Consider the following 20,831-nt stretch of genomic DNA (forward strand, 5'->3'; position numbering starts at 1 on the left):
TTTGCACAGCTGCAGAATTGGGGTTGCCACGCTCTGGGCCTGCTGGGGGGATCAGGAAGCAAAGACAGGGGCCCCCTCTATGGAAGCGATGTCGTGGGTTTCATATTTACGGCCCCGAGTCAGGCGTGAGATAATAACTCACCGGATCATAAAGCATTCCAGAGTTTATAGTAAGTGAATTATTTACCGGTGACCCTGGCTAAATGCTGCACGGCATAAATTATTGAACGGCAGATCTGTCAAAAAGTTCCCATAAATAAGTAATTTGGTGCTGTCTTAATGTTCCCAGTAAATTACTCATTCGCTCTCCTGTCTAAATGCTCTCCTGGGGAAATTACTCACGCCTGCTGATTTATGAATTAGACTGGGCAAATATGGCAGATTACAAATTCTAGTCCATCAGGAGGCCGGCGAAGGTGCTTATTCATGCCGCCTCGCTCCACGCATGCAGCCTCGTATCATGGTCATGCTGCTGCCATACAGAGCCGGGCCACGCTAAGCCACACACGAGCGCGGGATGGGGCTCGCAGACAGCCCAGCTCTGTTTATTGGCTCCGTAGATGGCGACTGATATTTGTTTTGCCGTAGCAGCTACAGGCCGCAACGAGATCAGGATCCTGTTGTGCCGTGTGCTGCCCACACGCCTAGTCAGAGACGGTCCCTGCCCCAAAGAAGCTTCCAATCTAAATAGACAAAGGGTAGGAGGGGAAACTGAGGCACAGAGCGAGAAAGTGACTTGTCTAAGGTTACCCAGTAGGCCAATGGCAGAGTCAGGAATACAACCATGTTCTGAGTCCTTAGGCAGTGCCCTAACCACTGGACCATGCTGCCCTTGCAATTCTGGATCACCCTGACGGGCCTAAGCCCCTTCATAGATCTATTCCATTTACAATTGCTTTGATTTTATGGAAGACAAACTAAGATTGTAACAAAGAGGCCAGTATGTGTGAGCCCGTGTCTCTCTGTTACCACTCTCTGCCGGATCAATCAGAACTGCTCCACTGTTTTCGGAAGGGGGGGTTTTGTGTTCTCTCCCCAGCGCCACCTGAGATGGCCCAGGCGGCCATGATGTGAGGTTCTCAAACAGCTACAAAGCGCTGGGTGGCCATGAAAGTTACAAGATTTTATACACCGTCGTATATTACACACTGTGCTTGCTGTATGTTTTATTGGCTCTATAACGATCAACCTGGAAATGTGCATTTCCATCTGCCCTCCATAGCTGAAACTTCACTGCCAAGTGCCTTTTGCGTTCCCGTGTTTCCATTGTGTGCAGATAAATATAGTTTCCTGGGTCTGCTCATAATTAAACCAGCATGATCCAAGCGCCGCGGTAAATGGCGACCCTGATACAAAGGCAAAGTTACGCTCCCTTCATACATTAACTCATAAAACCCACTGGAATGCTCAGGAAGAAACTATTTTTGAATTTATATCCTCCTGTATTTCACCTGCAAATCTCCACCAGGGAAAGGCAGCCAACATAAGAAGAGGCAGACGAATGTCCATTTTAAACAGGAAAGGTTGCCTGAATCCTAGGTGCTCTCTGAGCTGTCTAGATGAAGAAAAGAAGGGCTTTCTTATCTTGTTGGGTTGGCCCACACACTCCTTCCTAGGTAACAATTGGACCAGCTACCATGTCTATGCTGACAGTTGCTGGGGGTGCCAGCAGGTTATGCAGTTGGATCCATAGATGACTGGTCTCCACTGGCTTTAATGGGCTTAGCAAACACCCTTTTTCACACTCAAGGAGCAATCCAGTCCCTTTGGGCAGTAAAAACAGCGGCAAATAGTGGATGGCTCTAGGCCACCTGGCAGGTCAGAGCTGAACCATGTGAGCTGGTTGCAGTAAATGCAGGGGGTAGGAGACAGGCTGCAGCCTGCTTGTGTTAGACGCTAGAGGAGAAGGCGGAATTAGTTGTGAGCATGACGATGAGAGGAAAGAGAGAGACGGAGCTCCTTGTGTACAGAGCTAATTGGAGGGGCAAACTGGGGATTTCTGAGCAAAGAAGTTGCTTGCTGGGAGTGGCCAACAGGGTGGATCACTTGATGATGACCTGTTCTGTTCATTCCCTTGGAAGCACCTGGCACTGGCCACTGTCGGGAGACAGGAGACTGAGCTAGATGGACCATTGGTCTGACCCTTTGTAGCCATTCTTATGTTGTTTGCTTCTACTTGTGTTCAGGGAAACAGGACTTTGTTGGCTTTTTTACACACACACACACACACACACACACACACACACACACTCCTTTTGCTATTTTCTCATCCTCATGGAAACAATCCTGCAAGACCCCCACTATTGACTAAGGGGCAAAAATACGGGAAAGATACAACATTTTGTCGGCTCACGGTGCCGTTATGAGAGAGGAACAGAAAAAAAGCGGGCTCTTTGTGACTGCGCAGCGAAGATCAAGTTTGTTTTACTCTCAAGGCTCGTCCACATAGACAGCGACACGGAGGAACATTAACCTGAGTTAACAAAAGGTGTTTCATTTTGCTGGGATTCCCTCCGAGACCTTTTCACTCGGCCTATCCAGAGCATCTCACCCTGATCTGGGAGAACGCGTCAGCCAGCAATCTGGGATCCAGACACTCAGTCTGACTCTAGCGCCTCACTCAGGTTACGTAACAGCTCTATGCCCATGCTGGCCAGGCCAGAGGCAGGGGATTTAGGTACAGGGAGATGCCACAATTCCCCATCCTGTCACACTACACCATTTGTATACCTTTTCCTAGCTACTAACATCTTACATCTAATTAATCTGGGCATCATGCAGCTTGAGGAAGGACCAATTGCTCATGTCCTCACCGTATCTCCATCTACAGTTTACCGATGCAGCGTGTTTCCACTCATCTCAGCTAGCCTGAAAACGCTGGCTCCCTCGCACAGCGCGTCACACCCTTGTTTGCAGAGCAGCCCTGCACTCCAATCAGCCTATCTGCAAGTTGGTTCACGCCCAGCGAGAGCCGTGCCTGCACAGTTGAAGTGGATTGTTAAACCACCCCGTGGACGCTCTCATTCAGCGTCCGAGCGCCTCCCTTCGGTGTCCCGACGTTAATTCAGGGACAATGAATTGGGGTCACTTTATTTCGGAATAATGGAGTTAATGTGGTTTAACTAATCCGTTTGAAAAGTTAATTCAGATTAATTTGCCTGAGCGTCCCCGTGTAGACAAGCCCTTAGAGGAGCGATTCACTCTCTATGTATGAAAAATACACAGTGGGTCCTCCACAAACATACAGCCTGCCCCCGTGGAGTAAAACAGTGAAGGAGTCAATCTGTTCTTAGGTCATTAAAAACTGGCTACATTCAGAAGCTTCGCATCTGCATCGGTCTCTCCTTGATCCGGAATGGTTCTAGCAGAACCACACAGACGCTTCAGACTTTCCATTTGGTTCAAGTGACCTGAACTCTGCAGTGGCATAGGTTAACTGTGGGGTTATAATTCAGTGAAGTTACTAACGATGGTTGTATCTAATTGCTGGGCTCATGTGGGCTACAGCCGAGCGCCACTCAACAGTGGAGGTGGGGCCATTGTGAACACAGACCAAGCACCATCCTTCCCCGACAGCACATCTGCATGCAGCAGTTCTGGTGACTGGAATGATTCACGGGTCTCAAGAGCTCTCACTGGTGAATTACCCGGCCCAGCTGTCTCTGCCCTTCAGCCGTTCTATGGCAGGGCTTGAAAGGGAAACAGAGAGTGCACGCACTTAGCTAGCATGGGCCGCGCGCCCTCACACCCTTCGGCGAGCGGTTACATTAGAAACCTTGGCTCTGTTCCGCACTTGCAGTTTTTCTGCCGAGCCATTGCGCTGGCGTGGAAGACCGAAAGCTGCCGGCGCGAAGAGATGGATCCAGGCCAGAGCCTCTGAGAACTCCAGCAATCTCTGGCTCCGAAGTCTCAGCTTTAAACCATGCTTCTGCTTTTAAAAAAAAAAGGCCTGCTGGACGCCGACCCCCCCACCGGTGGTTTTCCGGCTACCGACTTGCGTGGCTTATTTTTACCACTGGGGGTCTGCCGATGTCCTGGCCTGGGCCTCTGCAAACAGCCCCCTCTAGAGGTTGCCCCAAGCAGAGCCCTGCGGGAATCCAAGAGAGGGTGGGAAACATAAGGATCTGCACCGGGCTCTGCGCAGCCTGCCGTGCCGTGGAGTTTAATAGCGACGAAAGGGGGGGGTTGGCTACGAAGCAGGGGCTTCCACGGTCGAGCCTTTAACTTTCAATGCTCCCGGTTTGTGGCTGATTTGTTTTTATTTCCCAGGAGGTTCCCACGCGCCTCAGCCAGGGGACGCGCCGAGACAAATTTCTGAGTAAATACATCTGAGCCGCCACTGTTCATCCAACGCTACACAGAGCGTTAGCATGTATCCTGGGGGACCAGTCCTGCACAGGCTGGGGGTTAAGAACCGATACAGGCCTGGCCAATAGGTTTCACTAGCTCTGATGTCTCCAGCACAGAGTCAGTCATGTGGGGCGATTGCTTTTGAACGACTGGGGAATGATGCGGGGGCTGTGGAGGGGAAATCTTCCAAAATATGAAACCTGTTGTAACTCGCCTGTATTTCCAACAAGCAAGGCTGGGTCTGTGGCTAAAGCACTGGGTTTGGCTTTAACACAACGCCTGGCTCTGGTCTAGCACTGCTCATCAGGAGATCTCCAAGCACAGTTCAAAGGAGGTCGGGATCATTATCCTGATTTTACGGCCGGGGGAAACTGAGGCACACAGGAGGTCAGAGGAGATGAGCGTGCTGGTTCGTTCTGGCGTTGTAGTCTCTGAATCCATAAACATCAAGAAGAAGCAGGGGTGGATTAGCAGCGTGTGTGAGAAGCAGCCAGCCAAGGTAAGCCAAAAGCAGAGGCCGTTTCCCAGAAAGCTGCCGGGAGGGGAACTCATCGATTGACTGGCCAGCACCTATTGCCACTGAGGTCAGAAGTTGCTGCAGGTTCTCAGCAGCCCGGGCCTCAAACGGAGAAACCCCAGGCCTGGTCTTCAGTCACATGCAGGCAGCGTAAAGGGTCTTACAGAGGAGGGCGGGGGGGACACTGCCTCCTCCACGCTGACACCTCCCCAGCTGGTGGAAGGGCGCTGCATCGCCAGCCCCACTCCCGGCCCCTGCCTAGAGGGCAGGGCTGACGTGCCCCAGGCCCTGGCTATTCTCTGCATCCCAGAGGAAGCAGGAGCATCAGTCAGAGCCTCGGGGCTGCTCTAAGTTAGAACATGGCCAAGCCAAGGCCCAGAACACAGGGGATGCAAAGCTGCCTCCACGCACTCAGAATCCACAGGGCCACTCGTGCCAATTTGTGCCGCAGCCACCCCTGCACATGCAGCTGTCTGGGCGGCTGTGTCCGAGCAGAGCGGGGTGCTGCCATCCCCCGGCTGTCTCTCTCTCTCCTTTCCAGGAGCAGGACTGATTAAAACGATACATTCACTGTGCATCGAACTCCTGTAACAGCATCATGCTGGAAGAGAGCATCCCTGCGATGAGCCGCGGCTGGCAAAGGAGGCAATTAAATCACTCCTGCAGGAAGGCAGGCTGGAAAAAGAGACTTAAACGAGCCGGCTGCGGGTTTAATGGGAGGAGATTGGGCTGGCTTCGCCAGTGTTAAACAGAGCTACTCTGGGGCAGGAGTGGTCCTAGCCGCTTCACCACCCAGGGCAGAAAACGGGTTTGGCACCCACACAGCCAGAAAACTAAATGAGTAAATAAACGGACCGCCAATCAGCGCGGCGCTAACGTGGCAGAGCCCCACATCCCACCAGCACATCCTGCCCCTAGAAAGGGCCCTGCTCCTGGCCGCTGGAGGGCAGAGGAAGGCCTTTGCACTGGGGTCTGTGGAGTGAGACAAGGAGGCTGGGTGGGTTCGAGTGGAAGGATGGAGTTGTGGTTAGGATGCTGAGTCTGGCACTCCAGGGCTTTGGGGTTGGATTCTCACCCCCTTTACACTGACTCCAAGGGCCGGAGTGGAAGAAGGGGCCCTAAACCCCTGGCTGAGACTGAGCCTAGGTCTGCACTTCGATCGCTGCAACTGCCTGCTTCACTTCTGCCCGCCCTGCGGCTGCAGTTAATCCACGTCCGAGAGGTGAGCTCTGCCAACTCCCGGGGCCAGGCTGGCTTAACGACGTCTCTCCAGGGTGTGGATTTTTCAGACCGCAGCGAGACGTAGCTGTGCGATGCACCTTTTCACTGGCCAACTGCCCTTAGACGGGGACCCGGGGCCGGCTGCTGGATTGAAACAAAGACAGGAACAGGAATCTCACGCGGCTGCTTTTCTCCAGCCCAGGAGACCGCAGCACATCCAGCTCAGCACGACGGCAGCCACAGAGAGCAGATCTCCACTTCCTGACTCCCTGCCACCACTTCTTACAGCACCTGGGGTGTCGCTACAGGTCTCGCAGCCCAGCTCCACCAGCTCTGATGAGAGAACAACCCCTGGGGATAAAGCTGCCGATGGGACCTGCCCCGCTTTCCCTAGGAGAGACCTGGAATTAACAAAAGGGGGGGAAACGTCTCCTGCAGGAAGACGGGGTAATAATGAAAGTTGGGCTTTGACGGCCCCTGCTGCCTGGTCTGGAGGAGTCTGTTCTGACTGGCCTGCAGACACTAGCTAACCAGACGGCTTCAAACAGTTACTCCTGTCCTACATGAAAACGATCTTTTGATCTCTGTTACATTAAGCCTCATGACCTCTGAGGCAAGACTGAAAGAACTGGGTTTGTTTAGCCTGGAGAAGAGATGACTGAGCGGGGACGTGATCACAGCTCTCAAGTACGTAAGAGGTTGTTACAAGGAGGAGGGAGAAAAATTGTTCTTAACCTCTGAGGACAGGACACGAAGCAATGGGCTGAAACTGCAACAAGGGAGGTTTAGGTTGGACATTAGGAAAATCTTCCAAACCGTCAGGGTGGTTCATCACTGGAATAAATTGTCTAAGGAGGTGGTGGAATCTCCATCATTGGAGCTTTTTAAGAGCAGGTCAGACAAACACCTGTCAGGGATGGTCTGGTTAATACTTAGTCCTTAGCCATGAGTGCAGGGGACTGGACTAGATGACCTCTCGAGGTCCTTTCCAGGCCCATGATTATCCTATCTGTCATTTCTATTCATTGTCTCGCCTAATAAAAGAACAAAAGGATTCTCAATGAATTGGAAAGGCAGCACATTTAAAAGCAATCCCATATAAAACTTCCCCACCACCACCCACAAGGCACGGGTTAGCCTGTGGAACTCATTGACACATGATTTCCCCCAAGGGCAAAAGCTTGGCAGGGTTTATAAAAAAAAGGGACTGGATGCTGTGATGAAGGTAGCAAACCTTCCTCCTACAGTGATTGTCCTGCTGCATACAAAAGAAAGGGCAGAGGGTGGATATAATCCCTGTCAGACCCTGCTGGGGAAGAAAAACTGCCTTCCCGGGTGGAGGATGAACCTCACAAGGCTGATGAATGTGGCCATTAAACCTGGGTCCAGCCGCTAGCCCCGACCATCACTTGGGACATTCCCTTTGATGGCTTAGCCCAGCACTCTCAGGAAGGAGTGGTTTGGGGTGTGCAGCGATTAGCTAGCAGGATCTCTCTAGGGACAAAGGCGGCACTGGACAGTGACTTAATAGCCTCTCATCTGGGGTAACTGGAGGTTTGTGCTACCCAATGGAGACAGACACAGAACAGACCCAAGGCCCATTCAGTCACATGGGAACTTAACATGTGGCCCATCTTTTCTGTAGCTAAAGAGATCATAACTTGTCCCAGTTTACTGTTAGCACCATGCAAAATCCAGATGAAATAGGAAACGGGCTAATTTTTAAACATCTTTTTTCCTCTTTCTGTTTTCAAAGAAAACGTATTTTATGAAGAGATCTGCTGCCTGGAAACTTTCTCCTCACTCTTTCTTCTTGTTGGAGAAAAAGCTGCAGGCAGGTCACCTTGCATGCAGGGCGCTGCCAGGTAAAGAGGCATGGGAGCCTACCCTCGTCACTGTCTAATGGTCAGGAGGCGAGAATTGGCTCCCCTGGACTGAGAGCTGTAGAAGGCGGGTGCAGGTAACTCACCAGGGGAGATGCCGAGAGGCACAGGTGACCCAGGGTTCACAGACATTTATGTCAGTAACAAGAACATCCAGCATAGTAAAGGTTAAAAAATAAACAGATTTGGAAGGGATCTAAACCCACATGCTTCAGGGCATCTGCCTAATTGTAACTATTGGGGTCAGGAAGAAGCTTCACTTAGGGGCAGATTGTCCCATTGCTGCAGGGTTTCTTACACCTTCCTCTGAAGCAGTGGTTGCTGGCCGCTGTCAGAGACCGGTTACCTGATTAGATGGGTCCCTGGTCTGAGGCAGTCTAGCATTTCCCGGGTTTCTATATCCTATCGTATAACAGACACATACGCTTTAGCCAACAAATCCTTTCCTTTATCCCTTGTAAACTCACTGACAACCTGAAATCCCCAGCTGCAGTTGTCACCTCCGTGCGAAAGATGCCGGGATTCTTGTTTAGATCCAGAATCCAGTTCATAGCCTCCTTGAGCCCGTCACCCTTTGGAGACAGAAGAGCTCTCTAATTCTGGCCTTCCCCAGCTCCTCTCACAGCACCCGCGTGAACGTCGCACACCGGCACTGTAATCTCACCGCTCGACTATTGGGCACCGTTGCTGCTCTCCCCTTGCTGTTCTTCGTGAGGCCAGTAGGAAAGACGGTGCAGTGCTTGGGAACCGAATGAAACAGCCAATACTTAGGAACTTTCCTCCTGTGGGAGATTTCAACTTTGCAGTGTCTCGTTCTGATTCGGACTGAAATTGTTTTCCCAGAGTTTTGTTTTCCATCCGCTCTACTGGCGAGCTCTGGAGTTCACAGGGCTCAATCCACTTCCCAGCAAACATGCATTGCAAAAAGCCAACCCCACGGCTGGAAGCCTCAGCAAAGAGGCTGAAGTCTGCATGAGTGACGAGAACAGAACTTGCCGTGTCCAGAGTCTGTCCGGGGCACGGCTGAGCCTCATTGGCTTGACTGTGTGTCAGTAGGTTTGCCTTGCTGCTCCTCACCTCTTAGAGGCAAATAAATATTGCAGTGAACTGGCTTGTGAGTGAGAGTCACCACTGCCCTCTGCGAGGTGGAGTCAGAGCCACACAACCGTGTGTCATAGCCCCTATACTGCCAGCAGCTCGTGGGGATTCTCCTTTAGCTCCGGAGATTGGGACCTGTGCTTACAGAGCTCTGAATTCTACCCCTGTTCCTGCCCAGAAGTTCCAAATAGCCACAGTGCAGCAGGGGGTTACCCTTAAAGTTCTCAGCTGACCACATCTTTGATGCATGCAAAAAAAAAAACCAAAAAAACCCCATGTAACAGTGTTTCCTGATTCGAAGCAGAAGTGCCAGAATGCAGCAAGCCCTGTTTGCCCAAGTCTTCCAGCTCAGTGATCCAGGCTGGGGAAGCGCTGGTAACATAGACGCTAAGCGAGGATGAGGCTTTGAACTCGAGGCCTTGAACCCAGGATTCCATAGGGCTGAGAGAAAGACTCACATCCGCTGGGATAAAGAAACCCAGAAGTCCTCATGCAGCTTCATTGCTGGAACAAGAGGATTAGACCAGTGTTTTGTTTAATAATTGAATGCAAGTTTGGGGACAATTATTTATTTAAGGAAAACAGCATGTTAACACGAACATGATGTAATCCCACATGACGGCCCGTCTGCTTTATTAGCACCTCTGACCAAGAGCCGAGCCCGCCAGGCAAACAAACAAACAAACGCAAAATAAAAGCATAGTTAGAAGATGTAAGGGCTTTCCAGAAGTTTGCGCGTGAAAACCAAATGACCTGTAGTCTATGCCACACAGAGGATAACAGCCTACAACTGCTGGCTGTTAACGAAGCTACTCCTTCAGCTCAAGTGACAGAGGCCTGTATTCTAGTGCTGAAATTTCCAGGTTCAAATCCCCCAAAGAGGGAGGGTCCTTCTATAAACACAGCTCTTCTAGTTTGGGGCAGACCTCAGATTTTGCAAGCTAAGTCGAGTTAAGCCTGATTACGACCACGGGTGGGAGACTTTCCAGGGTACGGAGCTTGTAATCTAATAGGTGGCCTTCCAGCCCCTGAATCCGTCCTGCAGCACTGCCCTCCCACAATGCTGGAGGTGCCATCTTTCGATTCAAATATCTTGCCCCATAGCAGCTGGACCCACACCCCTTGCCAGTCCAGGCTGGCTCGCTCTCTGGCTCTCGGGGAGTCCGGTACTGCCTGGGAATTAACAGAGCTAGCAGAGGGTCCGGGGTTTTTAGGTCCCCGAGCCAACCCCCGCCAAACAAGCAGGTCTATCCCTGAAGACCCCCAGATCTGCAGCACTTGTCTAGCCCATCACCGTGGTATCTGGGTGCCAGGCAATTGTTAATGCATCTCTCCTAACACCACCCCTGAAGGCAGGACATTGCTATCGCCCCACGGCAGAGAGGGGGCACTGAGGCATGTAGGGTGTGTCTGCTCTGCATTGTAAACCCGGCTCTGTGGGCCCCGGGCTCATGAACTCAGTGTTTCCAAGCCCGTGCTTGAGTGTCCCCATTGCATGGCAAACCCGGGCTGACAACGGCTGGGCCTGGGTCTCACAGCCGGGCTAAGGCGGCCAAGCCCTGTCGTTTTGCAGCCACAGACCCAGCCCTGGCAGCTGCAAAGCCAGGTTTACATCAAGTCCACGAGCCCGGCTCCCAGTGTAGACGTACCCCCAGAGGGGAGGTGTTGCAATGCCTACAGACCTCTCAAGATACCAGCCTATGTGCCTGGCCCAAAGTCAGGTAGGGAATCTGCAGCAGATCCAGGAGTAACCAGGTCGCCTAAATCTTAACCTAGCGCCTGAACCAGGAGATCCTCCTTCCACCTGCTCAGACACGCACACCACCCCATGGCTTCGCATCCCACTGGTCTTAGGCCCAGGATACCTCCAGAGAGGGGCTGAGGCTGATTCACGGCAGGTTAGCAATTCTTCCTGCCACTTCCGCTAATCCCGGAGATCAAGGGAGGCTGATGTTCCCCAGCTGCTGTCAATCGCCTCCTTCCCTGGCCCTAATTAGGAGAAAAATCAGGTAATGAGGGAAGAAGAAAAGCTCCCCCACGTGGAGGGAGCTCCCGTCACGGAGGGATTTTCAGCCCCCACTCAAAGCGTGGCCCAATGGGATGTGCTACGGCTTGCCAGCTTCCCCGCCTGGGAGTCCCCTCGGGCGGGTTGTTATGGAAATGGGTTTGATTTTATTTCGTTTTTTTTGCCATGCAGATGAGGAGCCGGCGCTTCCGAGGGGAGGCAGATGCCTTGACAGGAACACGGAGCGCCCGGGGCCTTTCCTTTCATGGTGACACAATTCCGTGACGAGCCCTTTTCGGCGGGGGGATCTTTGATAATCCCCATCACGGTGAGGGGATCGATCTGCTCACGACAGGCCCCTTCTCCCTGCCACGCTGCACGAAGGGGGAGTGGGATTCAGGAGACACTGGAGACCTGGTAAAGGGACATGCTTTTTGCAAGCAACCCGAGATCAGCCGTGGCAAGAAGACACCAGCCCCTGATTAGCCATGACTCCCTTAGCGTCAGGAGAGGAAGGATGTCCCAGAAATCAGGGTTCAGCTTCTCACCCCACCTATGTCTTGAGGAGCCTAACTCCCTTTGATTTCTAAGGGAGTTAGGAGCCCCAATACCTTTGAGGATACAGACTTTCAGCTCTCTCTGCCTCGATTCTCCCGCTGTGCACGGGGAATACCAGCTCTGTCCTGACTGGGTGTCAAGAGGACAAACACACTAAAGATTGTCGGGTGCTCAGAGACTCTGTTAATGGAGCCAGATAAGTATGACAGCGAGGTCAGCGGTACGGTAGCAGCTCGACTCCCCGGAGGAGAGCCAAGACCCATGGTGCTAGGTGCTGTACAAATACACAGGAAGTCACGGTCTCTGCCCCACCCCATGAGTTTACAATCAATGATGGGGGGAAAAGAGTTTGGGCTCAATCCTGCTCCCAGCAAAACACAGGGGAGTTTGGTCAGCTATCACAAGGAGCCCAGGCTCAGCCCCTTAGATGAAGCCGTGTTCTGGATGTAGGGTCAGACACCCAATGGGGCAGGGAGGGGAGGGTTACCTCCTCATCTCTGCTCACAGCACTGCACAGGGTCCTCATTTCTGGAACCCCCTGGCTGGGCTTTCCCTTGGTTGGACCCCCCACAATCACCTTTCTCAGCCAGCATCTTCCCCCCACCCCATCTGTTAAACCCTGTCCCAGGACTTCTCACTACCAAAGCCCCATCTCCCCTGCAGCCTTCCAGCCGGCTGAGCACCCTCAGCCTATTTACAGCGCCTGGCTCTGCTTGCTGGAGCCACGGGGAAAGTTGTTAATCAGCCCCAGGTGCGGCGCAGGGCGAACCAGGCCTCTTCCCCTGGCCTTGCAGGTGAGGGGGATAACGAGGGATAACAAGGTTGCCAAAACACCTTGGAGGACGTGTCGCTCAAACCACCCCCGCTGGTGAGCAAACACCTTCCCCCCCCACCCGGGGCAACCCGCAGCACAGCGCCAAACTGGAGTCACTCCTGATTCTAGAACAGCCTCTTCCCTGGGGCTAAATGCTGACTCACCTGGAGTGTGTTGGTCCCTGGCTGCAGCGCGCTGAAGGTTTCCCCTCGCTCACCCCGCTGGGTGTAGGAGACCTGCCAGGCGCTGTTGCCGGTGCTCATGAAACTTCTTGTGTCCCTTAAAGCCCCGGCTCCCGGAGTCAAGTGGCTCTGAGGTGATTGCGGCCAGGAAAAGGCGTTTCTAACCCTCGTGGCTGTGGAGGAAGCTTCCAAATGTGACCCTGGTGCACCCTAAAAGTAGCAGGCGAATGAAAAGAAACCCCCCTCCCCCCGCTCTTATTTGTACAGGACTTTAACGCCAATTGTGTGATTTGGGGCGAGCCTGGCTCCTGATTTTTGAACATTTGGGGCTGGCAATACTGGCCTATGCAAGGGCCGACGACGGCAAGTCACCCACCCTCTCGCCTCTTTCCCCTCCTGCTGCGCCCGCCCGCGCCGGGCCCCAAGAACATCTCCCCCCGGCCACCTGTTTCCACCAAACACACCCCGGGAGCTTCGGCTCTCGGTGAAATAAACCGAGGGGCTGGGCAGCCTGGCAAAGGCACCGAGGCGCTTGCAGCGGGCGCTGCTGCCAGCTCCCGTCTGCGGTGCCCACGTGCATGGGCCTGCTGCTCTCGGCGGAAGCCTCTTCCTCTGCCCTGCAGCACGGGGAGAGGTGGAGGCTGCAGGGAACATCTTTCCCTTCTGACTCCAGCACTTGGGAACGCCCGCCCTCGCCCTGCGCACTCCCTTGGCCTCCAGGGACACCCCTCCCGCTTCCATGGCCTGGGATCCCCATGCAAATTAGCCCCTAGGAGCCTGATTCCCCTACATGGTGCTCGGCAAACAGGGTGGTTTCTGCTCCCTTTGGCTCACACTTTTCCCTCAGCCCCTTTCCCTCCCTCCTGTTCTCTTCTTCTATCTTCCTTCCTTTTGTTCTTTCCTACCATAGCTTTTTCTTCCTTTCCCTGGTTTTTTTCCCCTCTGTAGCTTGCTTGCTTTCAGCTTCCAACCCTCAGCACCTACCAAACATGCTGCTTTTCCTCCATTTGCACCTGGTGTTCACTCCCAGCTCAGGCCCTCCCCTCTATCTTTGTCCCCCCACGGCCTTCTGCATCTCAGAACCCCCCGCCCCCCGGTCCCCTGTATCCGTCCCAGCCTGGTTACCACCCGCCGGTGATATCAGTCACGGCGGAAGAAGAGGGAAATTCCCTGGGCTGGGGAAATTGTTGGGTTTGCCTCTGAGGACGGTCCTCGTTGAGTCACTAATGGATGTGGCACCGCTTAACTCATGGGGCCCCGGGGGCGTTTCACCGCCTCCCCCATCTGTTCGGCTTCCATTTAGAAAATGCCTCCTTGAGCACCAGCTGTGTGCCGGCATTCAGCGCTTTGCCAGCACAGAGACACCGGGGACTGCGGAGTCTGGCCCAGCCCTTCTGCAAGGCAGCTGCTGCATTTGTACAGCACCTAGCGCTACGGGGGCCTGGTGCTTGACTGGGAACCCTTGGCATGCCTACCACACAAATCAATCATCTCTGCTGTGTCCAGGGGGCTGGATGCTCAGGGCAGGGGGGGAATCAGGACTCCAGGGTTCTCTTCCCAGCTTCAATCACCTCCCCTTCTGTGCCTCAGTTTCCCCCTGGGGGAATAATGACCCTGACTGCCCTTTGAGATCCTCAGGCAAAAGCCAGAACAGCAAACATTATATCTGCCAGCCACTGCTGATAAATCCACCCCCTTCTGCCTGGCCTCGACTCACTCATCGGTTGGCCCTCGGTTAATCCCCTCCATCCACGGATCTGAATCCATGGCCCGAAAAAAAAAATCACTGCAGTTCTTAGCAAACCACCCTCCGGGAAGCGGGCAGGGTCTGGGCCAGCGGCGCTCAGCGCCTCTCCTCCTGGCTCGCGGTTAATTACCAGAGAATAGAGGGCGCTCCGGCTGGAGCGCAGGAACGGCACAAAGAGGCTTCCCGGTAATTGCTTACGAAAAATGCTAATAACACCGAGCCCTGCCGTGGGTCTGAGGCGTGCGGGTGGAACCCTCCAGCCCTCCCGTTATTAATCAGGGAGGGAAATGCACCTGCCTTCGCCTGGAGAGGGATTTTTCATAAACTTGCAAATTATTTTTCTGCTCCCCGTTGTTCCTCCGCAGCGAGTGGAAAGTGAATTCCCTTCCCCGTGCACTGATCTCTTCCCACCAGCCGCCAGCTGCTTTGTGAGCGCGGGGAACACGTGCGGGGTGATTATTAGAGGGCTCCCTGGGGACGGAAGCAGGGGCCAGTGGGTAGGGGTTTAGGTGCCTGTTTCAGCGACGAACCCGCCGTGGGAGGCTGGGCGAGTCACCACGGGTGCGTCTACACACTGCAAGGACAAACGGGAGGTGCAGTGCCCGGGTCAATGGAGCGAGGCTAACAATAGCCGTGTAGATGTTCAGGCTGGGGCCTGGGCTCTGACACCCAGCAAGGGGAGAGGGTCTCAGAGCCGGGGGCTCCAGCCCAAGTGGAAACGTCTACACTGCTGCTTTTATCCCCACGAGCCCGAGTCAGTTGCCCTAGGCTCTGAAGCTCAGGGCCAGGGGTTTCCTCTGCAGTGTAGATGCATCCTGCGTCTCTCTGTGTCCGAGTTCCCCCATCGGCAGGGCGGGAACGACCTGCTCTAAGAGCGAGATCCAAGCTGGGGTTACGATCGGCAGCTGTAAAAGGGGGGTGGCAGCACTTGCCTCCCTCGCGGGGAAGGGGGGTGACAAAAACCAGGTTAAAGACCGTGCGGGGCCCAGATACTCCGGTGCCGGAGGGCGGGGCGTAGAAGTACTGAGCTAGATAGGAAGCCACAGCCTGGTTGGTTACAGTAGAGATGCTCTCCCTCACTTCTGCTTCCAGGCACTGCTTCGGGACCGGTACCCAGGACAAGCGCCCTCGCCCGTCTCGCTTTCCCAGCAGAGCCCCCTCGTGCAGACAGCACAGGCGACAGGCGGTGTTCTCCTGTCACCGCCGCTCGGCCGCTGCCCCGCATGTCAGTCGCTTCTTCTGTCCACACACCACTGTCCACCCGGGGGGATTGTACTGGCACGGCTGTGTCTCTGGGGGGGTTCGCATCCCCGACCGACACAGCGACGCTGACAAAACTTTGTCGCTCAGGGATTTCACACGTCCATGGACTCTGAACCCTCCCTCCATAACCTAGAGGCTGACTGGCCAAGGGAGACCGATGTGAGAAATGGGCTCGGGTTTAGCAAAAGGTGGGATTTTAAACCAATTAAGTTCTGCTCACCTCACATGGGATTTTGGTCCCGGCATATCGGCGCTGGCTACAGCTGGGATTTTTTACCCAGCGACCTCACCTGGAACGTGAAAAATCCACAGCCCTGAGTGACATAGTGAAGCCAGTCGAAGTCTCCGTGTAGACAGCGCTAGGCTGCCGTAAGAATCGCTGCATTTGGGCTAGAGAGTTGTGCCTCTTGAACGACCGCAGGCTGATTCAAGGGGTTCGACTTTCTAGAACAGGCAAATGGACGAGGCCCGGGGTGTGAGACGGACCAAAATGAGAGTCCGCGCTTGGATTTGCATCAGCGCAAAGAAGATAATTGAAAGAAAGTTCCTGAGCTGAGGTACCAGCCCTCCGGCCTTGCAGATCAGCAGGATCAGAGCTCTGCCGCTGCTGTGGTGAAGTTCCAAGTGGCGGCACGGTGCTGCGGGTTTGTTATGCTATTAATCAATTGCAATTTATTCTACAATAACACGCCTGCTAAATGTATTTGGGCTCCACGCAGCAATTATTGCTGTTGAATGAATTATCGACCAGTGGGAATAACATAATGTCTTATATTTACAGAGCAACTCTCAGCCCAAAGGGCTTTATAAACCTTGCATGGATAAGGATGGGTCCCCTGCCCCCACTGGAATCGCTTCTGAGCGTCCCCCACCACTGAAATGCAGCCTTCGCTGGGGCATGGCAGAGCAACTGCTTAACCAGCCACCCGCCACAGTGCGCAGGGGTCCCGCAGCACTAAAATGCAGCCACTTCTGGGGCGGAGCAGGGACCTGCACGAGAGTTTAGGGCAGGAAGTGAGGAAGAATCCAGTACTGAAAGAAACGTCGGGGGGGACGATGGGCACCCCTGGTGGAACCTGCTCGAGGCTTTGTGGCTCACTTCCTCCCTGTTGCAAAAAGCCGCGTTGGGATCTTTGGCGGGCAGGTGCGTCCGTCCCGTGGCCCCTCCAGCCGCACAGACGCCCCTCGACCCACACTGGGGCACTGGAGTCAGCCCAGACGCAGAAGGGAGATCACCCCCTCGCAACACAGAGCCCGCTACTGCCTCCAAGGGGCATCTGTTCAGAGGGACGAGCCCCTGGCTAGATGGAGCATTGCTCTGACCCCGTACGGCCATTCTCATGTTCACGGGTGAGCCTGACTCCGTGCACATTTGCGCCCACCTCGGGCCGGCGCACAGCCCATCCTAAGGGAGAGCACCTGGGCCCGAAGAGGCGGTGCCGGCCAGCCCTCATTAGCGATTCCATTTGGGCAGCTGTGCAACCTGACGCACACCGTCACGCAGCGCCGCTCATCACAAGCGGCTGCACGCGGCTGCCTCTAAATGGCTTCTGGAGGGTGCTTGCAAGCGGGCGGCTCTGTATAAATATCATCAAGATTGTTATTAGTATTGGCACAGACGGGCTTTCATGGAACGCCGTGCACCACGGGGGTCTCTCTTCTGCCGGCGGCGCTCTGCGAGTGGGAGAAAAAAAAATCTATCGCTGACGCCAGCCCGGGCTCAGCTCCGCAGAGGAGATTTAGGCGGGTTTTGCTGGTTGTCGCTTGTTTTCCTTTTTGGGGTTTATTTTCTTGCTAACACCTTCCCCTCTGATCGACAACGCGCTGGGCTCCAGGAGGTGCTGGGTGGACAAGTCAGATACCATGGTGATGGGCGCAGGGCGAGATGGCCGGGGGCTTAGTGGTTCAGATACTGCCTTGGGGATATAAAGGTTTATGCTTTGAGGCATAATCCCTGAAACAGACTATAGAGGAGGCTGGGAGTTTCTTCATCCCTTGACTGTTTCAGATCCTGCCTGCCTTTCTGGAAACCGAACACAGCAACTGGGCACAATACCAGGGTAACGGGGTGAAACTGTAGATCAGACTAGATGATATAATGGTCCCTTCTGGCCTTAAAAAAATCTGTGACTCCCAGGACAGGGCCTGCCTCTTTGTTCTGTTTGTACAGCACCTTGCACCATGGCGTCCTGGTCCACAGCTGGGGCTTGTAGGCCCTACTACACTATAATAATTCATAGGAGCACCCCACCAAGGGCAGGTTTATTCCTCGACTGTCCACTAGAGCATCCTCACACCTTCCTATGGAAGCAGCCGGTGCTGGCCTGCAGGCTGGATACCGGGTGAGATGGGTCCCTGGTGTGCTGCAGACAGAGAATTCCCCATGTTCCACTGTCACTGTGTAGTTGAAGCGCTGGCCGAGGGCACCCTGGTTTGTTATTGTCGGGCTGCCGCTGGGCACAGGGATTTTGCAGTCTGGTTTTTTGGTTGTAGATTGCCATCCCATGGGGCTGGTGGTGCGTATGGGTGCTGGGCTGCCCTCCTGCTGTGTTATCGTAGGAGTTCTCAGGGGCAAGGCGGCCCCGTGTGCCTGGATGCTCGTGCTGCATGGTCCCTGCAGGGTCCCTCCCCAGCGCCCATCACAGCTTCCTCGTCCTGTGCTGCTGTGTGTTCGTCTCCCCGTGCCCCAGGCGGGCCGGAAGCTGCGGTCTCCGTCCCATCGCTATTTCCCTTCCTCCCCAGGGGAGCTCACAGCCTGCTCCCCTCGCTCCTGCCTGGCCAGGCCGAGAATTCATCCCAGCTCCTCTCCTCACCTCGCCGTCAGTGAATTCCTCTCCAGCATCTCCTCCCCGGCCTCCTGTTCCCGTCCTCTGTGCTTGAAAAACGCCTTCGTGTTTATCTCAGCTCCTTCCGGGATCTCCTCTCCTGCTCGAATTCTGAGGGGCTCTCATGCCGGAGAGCTGGGGGCCGGACTGACACCCCAGCAAGACCCCGATTTCCACTTATTCCCCAGATTAGGTGCAGCAAGTGCATGGATTCACACACCCCCTGCCCTGCAAAGGGGTCTCCGGGAGCCCTGGAGGACCCTTCTCCACAGCAGGCAGCTGACAAAAGACGACAAGACTCGAAAATGCCAACCCGCCGCTACAGCCGGGCGAGGGAAAGCGGTGAGTACGCAGCAGGTGGAGGGAACGAGATCCATGCGCTGGAGACGTGCAGGCGGGAAGGCGTGAGAGGCATCAAGGGGGCCGGGGGCTCTGGTCTGCGTCAGCTGTCCCGGGCTCAGAAAGATTTGGGGATGAAAAAATGTCGCCGTTTTGGGGAATTGAAAACAGACAAACCGGATCTTTGGGCTTTTTTGACCAAAATAAACAACAACAAAAAAAGAGGTAGAAAAACTGGTGACCAAAATGTTGTTGTTGACGTTTTCCTGGGGAAAAAACTAAAACCCTCACCCAGCTCTGCGTGTAACCCCATCGCATCCCTTCTCCTCCGCTGCTGCGGTTGTCCCGGCGTAGCTCATTACACGACGCGGGCACGGGGCAAAACAACCATGCCTTTGCTAGCCAAACGATGCGTCCGGCAGGGGCTCGGCTGCCGGACCTGAACCAGGGCCTTTGAGCTGCAAACGCACGAGCTGCAGAACCTACGATCATAGGCTGTCGCTGCTACAAACCTCCTGGCGTGACCTAGCCCCTACAGCCAGAGACAAAGCCCTACTCTGTGTTTAAGTGGGTTACTCTCAGATGTGTGTCACCAACAGCCCCGCGTGGACAGATCAGCCTGTGTGGGGTAGGCCCTGGACTGCTCAGGGATGGGCCCTACCAAATTCGCGGCCCATTTTGGTCAATTTCACGGCCAGGGGATTTTTAAAACTGTCAGTTTCCCGGTTTCAGATGTTTACAGCTGAGATTTCAGGGTGCTGTAACCGCGGGGGTCCTGTCCCAAAAGGGGGTCATGGGGGAGTCGCAAGACTATTGCAGGGGGGAGGTGGGATTGCCACCCTCACTTCTGCCAGCGTGGCCACCAGCAGCAGCACAGAAGTGAAGATTCCAGGGTATGGGGGGCACAGGGGCTACCTTATGTCTGGGTTTTCCACCAGCCCCCTGCCCTGCTCAGGGGCTGACAGCTCAAGCCGCAGCCTCCTGCCCGGGGTGGGGAACTGGCCCTGCCAACAGCCGCAGAGCTTCCTGCGGCCAGGGGAGGTTCCCGTTGGTGGGTCTGACCCAGCTTTGGGAGTGGCCCCTGCAGAGGAAGAGGAAGTTCTGACCCTCCCCCGCCTGGGCCTGGACTAGCAGCTGGAGTCTGGCCTGCAGTAGGAGCCCCCGCCTGGGGCACCCCCAGCCCTACGACAGCCAGATTTCACAAGGGAGATCAGATTTCACGGTCCGTGACGCATTTTTCACGGCCGTGAATTTGATAGGGCCCTACTAATGGAAAACTCACCATTGCCACAGCCCCTCCTCGGAAATTCCCAGCAACATCAGGGCTAGCACTCAGATTCAAATGCACCGATCCCTCTCTTCTGCCCTCAAGAAGCATCTCCCTCTCTCCCAACAGCAATAGTAGGGCTGTTATCTGCAGGTAGCCACTGGAAGGTCTCTCCCCCACACTCACCTCGTGCCATTACTTTACACATCCAGGTCTGATCCACCCCCTGAGGAGAGATAATGTTATTGCTTTTAATAAAACAGGCATGATTTTCAGCTCTTTTTATTGCAATCATTAGTCTTGTCTGTATCGTCTCCTGGTGCTTCGGTGACAGATGTGCCTGCTGCTCTGACAGGTCTGTTTGCAGTCAAAATCACGGTGGCTCATTTGGCTTTGAGGCAGGAGAGGACAACCTGGGACTGGCTCACGCTCCCGTAGACCAGACCAGAGCTGAGGTTCCCCTGCAGTGGATTTAGCTACGCCCCTGCCACACCCGTGTCTGTGAACAGCCCCGGTGGGTCTCTGAGGACGCCGTTATCTGCAGAGACAGGCAGGTGTTTTGTGTTACGTTCTGTGCAGACTGTTAGAAGGGACACACCCTGTGCTCTCTCCTGCGACTTTACCGTTGCTCTTCCTCTTGCTCCAAGTTATTACTGGTATTGCCATAGCACCTAGCAGTGGCTAGGACCCGCTAGCGCTTGGCGTTGTACACACCCACGCCAGACAGACAGTCCCTGCCCCTAAAGCAAAGGGCCCTTCAGA

The 20,831-nt window shown here is 54.5% G+C and overlaps 2 long non-coding RNA genes across 2 annotated transcripts; both read right to left on the bottom strand.

Annotated features, from left to right (window-relative positions):
- Positions 1-7,096: 7,096 nt before the first annotated feature.
- LOC137167346 (uncharacterized) lies at positions 7,097-12,223 on the bottom strand. The gene is made up of 3 exons (XR_010924097.1): positions 12,120-12,223; positions 10,935-11,058; positions 7,097-9,573 (listed from the first exon to the last, which is right to left on the bottom strand). It is a non-coding gene; the product is annotated as an uncharacterized lncRNA (long non-coding RNA).
- On the bottom strand, positions 11,319-11,932 carry LOC137167347 (uncharacterized). The gene is made up of 2 exons (XR_010924098.1): positions 11,489-11,932; positions 11,319-11,448 (listed from the first exon to the last, which is right to left on the bottom strand). It is a non-coding gene; the product is annotated as an uncharacterized lncRNA (long non-coding RNA).
- Positions 12,224-20,831: the final 8,608 nt, after the last annotated feature.

This window comes from Emydura macquarii, unplaced genomic scaffold (genome assembly GCF_026122565.2).
Source record: "Emydura macquarii macquarii isolate MOO-44397 ecotype Brisbane River unplaced genomic scaffold, CSIRO-AGI_Emac_v2 contig_2924, whole genome shotgun sequence".
Classification (NCBI taxonomy): Eukaryota; Metazoa; Chordata; order Testudines; family Chelidae; genus Emydura; species Emydura macquarii.